The 9,019-nt window shown below is 33.9% G+C and overlaps 1 pseudogene; it reads left to right on the top strand.

The window, feature by feature from the left end:
- The first annotated feature begins 280 nt into the window (after positions 1-280).
- Positions 281-8,653, top strand: LOC111386956 (annotated as a pseudogene).
- The last annotated feature ends 366 nt before the right edge of the window (positions 8,654-9,019 follow it).

Below are 9,019 nucleotides of genomic sequence, written 5' to 3'. Positions count from 1 at the left end.
AGCAAGAGCTGAGACTGTGATGCTTCTTAATCAGTTAAATTTTTCGGTTTGTATTTCACTTACTTTTATTTTCTGATGATCTACAAATAGACGCAAATATCCATCTAGTCAAGGATGATTACACCTTGTAGACTTTTAAGTGTGGAGAGTTAGTGGTCATACCTAAATTTTGTTTGTCAAAGTCAGCCATTCACAGTTGTTAAAAGCAATATTTTATGTCTTTGTTGTTTGTTTTCCTATAATATTGTTTACTTTTTGATAGTGTTCCCTTCTCTGACAGGTTGAGACTCTGAAATTGTTTGAGAAGTTGGAACAGTTCCTTTTCGATTTGCATTTTGAATCTAAGGACCTAAAAGATGCTTCAGTAGATGATGAACTTCCTATCCAAGGAAAAGCCAGTGTTTCAGCTTTTGTTGCTGCTCATGAAATAAAGAATGAATCTAATTTTTTTTCCTTTTTTTTGAGCAAAAAGCAACAAATGTATAGATATTGATTGTTGGAATAAAAACTTGTATACGTTAATATTTGCCATTCATAGATCACTTGTGGATGGTGTGTACACAGGGCGGACCTAGGACTTCGGTTCAGTGGGGGCCAGACAGAATTGCGTAAAAAATAACTTCAAAGTAGACCAAAACGAGCAGATCGAAGGGTCTTAGAAGGCAGGAGCTTTAGCAAGGAGATCTAAAAAGAAAGCTTAAAGAATGAGCTCAAAAACCTGGATTTAACAAAATTGTCAAAGTTAAACACAAAACAATCATTTCTTACCTAAGAAATCTAATAAAAAATCTTTTGGTTTAAGATTCTTTCGTAAGTCACGGAAATTGTAATTTATTAAGCTGTTTCAGGAATTATATCAGCAAATTACTTTCAATTTTTCCCCCAAAACTATCTGCAAAGAAATAATTTTATTTAAAAAGATGAGTTGCTATCAACGATTTATTCAAAAAACAGAGTTCTCAATGTCGAAATAAAGAACTTAAGCAAAGCAAATCCTTAAATAATTAGAAATTAGAATTTGTAAAAACCACTTCAGAAAAGCCCTCAAAAATTTTCTGGGATCTTAACTCACAGAAATTATAGTAGAATTAGAGAGATTTCCAAGTTCCACGATAAATCCAAAACCTAGAAATAAAATTATTAGAAATCGTGCTTATGTTCAAGAAATCAGAAGACAACAGACCAATTGATAACCAGTCAAGCCCCTTGGGCCTCAACTATGATTTTCACATACATAGAGAAAAATTGGAAATATGGATACCCCTGCATTATCAACTAAGAGTCTAAAAGGTACAAAGAACAAATGCTTCAACTTTCAAAACATACACAGAAAGATTTAAAAAGAGAGATTGTGCTGAGTTTTTGTTGAGCTCAAACTCTGATATCACTTGGTTGAATTTTGGAATACACAAAAAATTGTAATTTTATTGATAAAATGTATTTTACACAATTTTAGACACACACCAATTAATTCAGGTGAACACACTAGACACTCACTAACTATTTTATAAACTCACACTCAATTATTTGCTTTGCCCTTGTTTGAGCCCTATTTTTTCCAAAAAAAATATATTTTTAAACAGTGTTTTAATATCATTTCAGCCACACATTCTTCAATAAAATAATATTACATGTAAATCCAAAACTTTTATTTATTTTTTTAACCATACATTTTCCATCAATACACTATTCAAAGATTCATTTTCTCCACCAAAATGGGGCTTTTTTCTCCCCACTCACGCCTCACACACGCGTTCTTCTCTCTTCCCACTTTCATTGAATTCATTCGCTGCTCTCACACACTCTTTCTTCACTCTTCACACACTAAATACAAAATACATCAACACACATATATATAGACATCGAAGGTCGGTGGCTGATGAGCCTCCTTAATTCTAGATAATTCCTGTAGTGGCAAGATGAGGCAGCTTCAGGAATATTCTGGAAAGTTGGTGATGATTCTTCAGATTGATTACCAAAATTTGCTTCTTCAATCAGTTCTTCTTCTTCCTCTTTGAAAATACTGTTAATCGGTTCGAACTTTGGAGGTTGGAATTTCAAATTGCATTCACTACTCACACGGTTCGCACTTCGCACTCGGAGGATCTGAGTCTCTGAGTATTGGAGGGAACTGGGAAGGGAAATGGGCTGCTACTTTTTCTATTATTTGGGCTTTTTAGTTGAAAGGTTCCAGTGGGGTCAAGATTGCTATTGAGCTGCAATTTTTTCTAGACTTTGGGCTTTTTAATTGCAAAAAAGATTGGGGTCCAATGGGGTCAGTTAGGTCCGCCCCTGTGTGTACATGTGAATAAGTCACTGCAATGGAATGTGTAACTGTTTCACTCAATATTTCATTTATGATGTAATTATTTCACTCCGTATTTTATTGAGACACCTAAACAATTCTGTTTCAAGTTTATCCCAGAGTTCTGATCCTAGAATTTCTAGCCCAACTATTTTACTTTTGTTGCATACAAAAAGTATGTTCTTTTATTTTGTGTTTTAAGTGCATCACATTTCAAATTACATTTGTGATATGTTACTCACTTTCAGGCTTCTATTCGTGAATTTGTTGAAGCTCTTCGTGCTTATAGAGTGATCTTTTTGCATTCAGAACCACAACTATTTAAACTTGCACAGGACCTTGTTATGAAGTATGGCTGCTCTTTCATTCCCAATTTTTATTTGATAATCCTTCTCTTGTGATTGAATCAGGTTACGATTTGTACATTTTTTGCTTATGATTTATATGGTTCTGCCCAAATCTTAGGGAATTCCAAGCCAACCATATACATATTAAGAAGCACCTCTGCTGTACAGATATTCTGGTAATTCTTCGTAAGTTAACTTTGTTGCAATATCTCATCATTTGTTGTAAACTTTGTGTCAAAAATGCTACTTTCAGCATTTGAATGTGTGCAACTTCTTTTGGTACCATTTTGCTTCCATAGCTGTAGTGGATCATGTTAGTAACTGACAAAAGAGTGAAGGGGAATGGCCTTGTCTTTGTATGAGTGATAAGGTCAAACACTTCTGATAAGTGCACTTTTATGCATTTATATAACTCCCAAATATGACTAAATTACGAGCAAAGTGTTTGAATTGTGTCTTAAATTCGTTTAATTTTTGGATTGTAGGATATATTGATGGTCATGGTGGAATTCACGAGAAAAAGAAGCAAAAAAGACCAAAACGAATCAAAATGAAAGCTCGGGGACCAAAATACAAATATCCAAAAGATTAACCAAAGGAACAATCAAAGATTTGATCGAGTCAAGTACCAATTGGAGGTTAACATTGATCGATGGAGTGAAAAAAAGGAAGAAACGAGGCCAAAATGGTAGAGAAGGAAGTTCAATGACTAAAATCAACATTTTGAAAAAAAGGCCTCTATACGGTCGCATAGGCGGTTGCATAGGTGCCTATCGAAAGTGAAAGCCCCAAATTCTTAAGCCTATGCGGTCGTATAGGCATATTTCAGGGGTCGAATATGCAATTTTCATTTTTCATTAAAACTCTTATGGAACTCAATGGGAACGCTATATAAAAGCCTAGACTCATTAGAATTAGGTTAGAACGCATTGGAGGAGAACAAAACACTTCTTGGAGATTAAATTGAGGGAGATCAACAAGGGATTTCACGCAATTTCAATACCCTATGATGTTTTATTTTCAAGAATTCACGTATTCCTCTAGTTTCTTAATGTTAGGCTAAGTTTTCTTGTACTAGGAGATCGATGAACTATGTAATATGATCTTTAGATTTTAATTTTTTGCAATTTGATAATTAAATGCAAATTTGATTATTTGAATGATTTATATACATTAATTCATCCATGATTGAGTGCACACAATTATGTGATGTGTAGTAATTTATTTCTTACATTCGAGAGAAGAGAAATAGATTTGACAAGGTATAAATCATTGTAGGGTCCGATAGGGAGATAGAAATATATCTCTCTGCTTTGCGTGAATCGCTAATTGCTCATAAAACTATATACATTCTTATGTTTATGCATCTATCATAGAGATATAGACTGGTGGAATATAAGAATATGTTCAATATTTCTCGAGAGAGTATGTTAGATAGACTTAGGAGCATTGATTCTTTTATAATCAATTTGTGTTGTCAGATTGTGAGATTAGGGTTTGAAGTGATTATTAAATAGGAATTCGTGATCCTTGTGCTTTTTAATTTCATTGAATACAATCAATTTTGCATTCCGATAATCACATTGCAATTAATTTTATTTAGGCACATCATTTTGCATATTCATTTAATAATCATTTTAGTGAAATTAGGGTTTCCATTAAATTAGGGTTTTTCTTAGGTTAAAGTCAATTTGATAAATTCGTTTCTGTTAAGGCTAAGGTAGATAAAATTGAACTACTCAATCTATGTGGGATGACATTCGGAACTCAATATTCCACTTTATTACTTGTTAACGAACCATACACTCGCATTAGTTTTAAATCGAAAGAAATAATTTCGTGAACAACTTCCTTCTTTTATCATAATCTTCTTTCCCATTTATTAGCTTATTTTGTACATGAACTAGTTCTTGAGCAGCATCTAACAAGCCGTTTGATAGCATTTGTGATAGCCTTTCAATCCCCACTATTTTTACTTTATTATCTTTAAAACCGTTCTTTCAACCGAAACGCATTTCTTTTGAGGAATTTTGTCTTTAAAACTTCTAACTTGAATATACGTTTAAAATTCATTTGATTACATGAGTCATTTGGACTAATGTGCTCCTACTTGATGAAGTGTTACCTGGGCCTGCCCTTCCTAATTTTACTTCATAGGTCATTGTCAATTCTGTAACTAAAACAGATGGCAATACGTCTGCGTGTCTATGTGGATTTCTTTTTGACTTATATTTATTGAAGATGATATGCTGATAAATTTACTGTTTTCAGGCTGCTCTTATTGCTGTCAAAGATTTTATCACCAGTGTAGTAGTCATCTTCTACTTGATATTTCAGGTTAGTAATCGTTTCAATATAATGTAAGTCAAGAAGATCAATTATTTGGATTATACATCTACATTTTTTTATTCATTTTTAAAGATGAATCCGACATCTACATAAAGTTATTTTAACAAATTCAGAGTCTATATTTTTGTATGATTTTATTTGTTTAATTTTTCTTCTCTGGTAGACACTTTCTCAAAAATCCAAAGTATGCAAAAGGAGGGAACAGAGGAAGTATACCCTTTAAAGGTAGCCTTCGAGGCAAGCAAAAAGGCAGTTATCCAAGGCAGTATGGATGTCTTATTGGTAATGACAGAAGACAAGATGCCAAACGAATTACTTTTATCATGTGATATGGCATTTCCCAGTCCCGCCATGCTCTCTTTCTTTAAACCTTACAAAGCTCTCACTTTTGGCTATCTTAAAAGTAAGACTTTGGGGATTCTTTACTTTCCAGTGTGTGTATATAGCTGTGTTCTATTCCAAGTAAAACTGTAGGATGACAAATGAGACTGTTCTTCCCCTTCAAGTGTAAAATGTTACAGTATTTCAAAGAATCCAACATGTTAAAATATGTGACTTCGATTTGTAAACAGAAAAGGTGGGCATAATTAATACATTATAATGATATTATACAAGATTACTTTGTGAATTTTAGAACTCGGGATGTTACTCTATTGTCGCTTTTGCTCTAAGGTAACAGTTTATTCATACTTTTCTCATATTCTAAAATTCAAATAGCAATTAAATATATGGGGCCCTTTGCAATTCACTGTAATAATCAACAGATCATAAAACAATTTCTTCAAGAGCTTTCTATCCATATCATTCAAACTACTACAAAAAATTTTGTGAAAAGAATTTTTTAGTATTCTGACAACTTTCTTTTCCACTCGAGGGTGTCATTTACTAACTCATGGAAAAAGTATAAGCTAATGCTTGGCTTATTCTCATGAATTACTGTAAAAGACTCATATTAGACGTCCATTTTGTCGTAGCTCAATGTCACGTATGCAGATCAATCTTTTTATTCCATTTGACTTTGGTATTGAATTAGCATGTTGTGTTGATCTATCTTCCACTACAGGTGATGGCACATGATTTTAGTTGCTGAGTTTCTACTGCTTCCATACTTACTGTCTAATTTATTTGTGAATCCAGGACTTCCATCGCCTTCTAACTGAAAATTCTGAATTATTATTGGAGTTGATAGGCTACGAAATGGACTAGGTCCAAGAAGCATTTCAAGATTTCTTCAGAAAGGTTCATGACTATTTCCTTTTTCTTTGTGGAAAGAGTGACTCTGCTAGTCACGATCAAAATCAGATAGGAGTACCAGGTGAAAGAATTCCCACTGGGCTTGTTCTTGTAGTGGCTCAGTTATGCCATTTTATTGAAAAAAGTGCCATCCCAAGAATTTCTGAGGCAAGGAACCAACTCTGAGTTGTTTCTTAGTCATTAAATTAAATAAACACAATCATATATTCCTCAATACAATAAGGTCCACCTGTGAACGTTCTACTCAAAATTTCAGAAAATAGCATCGTCTTTCTCTGGTGGCAGTGTTCTAGGCTGCGAATATGGTCCAGCTTTTGTTCTTGCAGAAATTTGTTGCAGCTTTCGGGCAGATGGAGAAATGTACTTGCACCTTGTATGCATTTAACATTTATATCTTTTCCATCTTCAAAAAATTTTGTGTTATTTATCATGTTAGACATGCTGATGCAGTTCAGAATTTGAACAAGAAGCATTGTTTTTTAGTATGTTGTGTCAATATGCCTGTTTAGCGAGGAGGTTGATTCCATCCCATTGCTTGTAAAAAGCATCAATATCTCATGTCAGTTTCGTCTATTAACCATTCTCTTAGCTTCAACACTTTCTTTTTCACGATTAATTAGTGAAGCCTCTTCAGAGCGAGAAAATAGGTTTACTGACTTTATTGTGCTGATTTTAGTAGATAGCCTCAAGGACATGTCATACCTTTTCTATTTCCATATCTTAACTTGGGCTGAAATCTCTTGTTAAGTAAAAAGAACGGTAGTCTACCACGGAGAACATAAAAAATTGACCGTTAAAGTAAAGTATTTTAGTTCAGAGCACTAAGTTTTCCAATATTTAGTGTTTGGTGCATGATAAGAAACGGAGATTATACGTCAATACTTATTTTGATCTTTCCATCCTTGCAGTATATGAAGATGAGAACTCAAAGAATAGCTATCATCTTGAAGAAGAGGTTTACAACACCGAATTGGGTCAAGGTTAGTACACATCTTGAAATCGTAACTTCCTTTTCCCCGCGAAATACTTCAGTCTCATATTTATTTCACCTCTGTCCCATAGCACAAAGAACCTAGAGAAGTGCATATGTTTGTCGATCTACTTCTTCAAGAGGTATTTCCATAGTCATAATTTCATGCTCATTTTTTCCCTTTTTATTTATGCTAAGGATTTTGTCAATTTTCCCTCTACATTATTTCTGTAGGTTGATTCCTGCTATTAGTGCCAATAAATATTACAACCTAAACTAGTTCAAAAACTAAAGTTTCTTTATTGGTCCCATATCTAGTTTGAAGCAATAGGAACCGAAGCAAAACAAATTTTACCCAACGCCCTTCATCATAAACATCGATGCACTGACAGCAATGGGAGCACTACATCCTCATGTAGCAGCACATTTAGAGACAATAGGATGAGCCGGTCAAATACTCAGAAGGATAGGAGCCAGCTTCTGGAGACGTATCTAGCAAAATTATTTAAGCAAAAAATGGAGATTTTCACAAAAACAGAGAACACACAGGTTTGGACACTTGCTGTAGATAAATAAGGTGTACTTGTCTGGTGATAAAAGTGAAACCAGATTGCTATTACTTTGTAGGAATCTGTCATAACAACGATAGCAAAACTTTCTTTGAAGAGTTTGCTTGAGTTAGTCAGACTCCAGACTTTCAATCGGAGTGGATTCCAGCAAATTCAGCTGGATATTCAGTTTTTGAAGTCCATTTTAAAGGATATTGCTGAGGATGAAGCTACAATTGATTTTTTGCTTGATAGGGTAAGAAGCCAAATCTTTGTTAAACCATTACGTGACACTTGCATGTCCAACTCTACGAAGCTAGATTGTTTCCAACTTGAATTGGTGACAAAAAAATTGAAGCAATATATGTTTCCTCACAATTAAACAGAGTTAAGAATATTTTGACTTAATAGTAAGTCCTCCCCAAGTACAGTACTTTGCTATTCGACTTCCCCTGAGCTTCTAATAGCAAAGTTTGAGAACGGGATGGGTTCATTGTCCGTGCAATTGTAGTGAAAGGTTGTGGACCAACTCGTTCCTCTTTAAAAGTTGAGACAATAGGTTGGTGACCAATGGAGCAATTCCCCTTTTACAAACAATACATAAATGGAGGAAGATTCGAAGTTCAGTACCAAGTATTCTATGATCATCTTTTTCATTGATTTAAACGAATACTTTCAAATAGTTTCTTCTTTGACTTCTATAACCAAATAATAAGTGTTGTGTATTTGGTTGAGTAGGTGATTGATGCTATTACAGAGCGTTGTCTCGATCCAATTCTTCTGGAACCTCCAATTTTAGACAGAGTTGTAAATACAAAGTTGATAAAGACTTTACAACATAGTCTAGCTTTTGAAGAGAATCCGTCAAATTTCTAAATTGCTATTTATTTTGCTCACTAATTGTTGTTTGTTAAGTGTTAATTGGGCTGCTATTGGCTCTCTCTTGCATGGGGTAACCAGTTCAAGCATTCATACATTTTCACCATGAGGTTCATGGAATATTTGTCTACAATGTCTTAGATTCTTTTGGTCGGTGAAAGTTTTGTCACCTTGGATTCATTATGGAAAGGTGACTACTGAACTAAGCAGGCATATACATGTTTGAGTAGAGAGTATTCAATAGTCAAGTACACTATTTTTGGTATAAAATATTGCACAATGAATAAGATTTTTTTATTCTTTTAATACTATTCATTATGTATGCTTGTTCTTCCGAAATAAATTATATGGAAAATGAGCAGCTTTT

This window comes from Olea europaea, unplaced genomic scaffold (genome assembly GCF_002742605.1).
Source record: "Olea europaea var. sylvestris unplaced genomic scaffold, O_europaea_v1 scaffold3814, whole genome shotgun sequence".
Lineage (NCBI taxonomy): Eukaryota > Viridiplantae > Streptophyta > Magnoliopsida > Lamiales > Oleaceae > Olea > Olea europaea.
The sequence above is the reverse complement of the archived record's forward strand: the minus strand, read 5'-3'. Positions and strand labels throughout refer to the sequence as shown.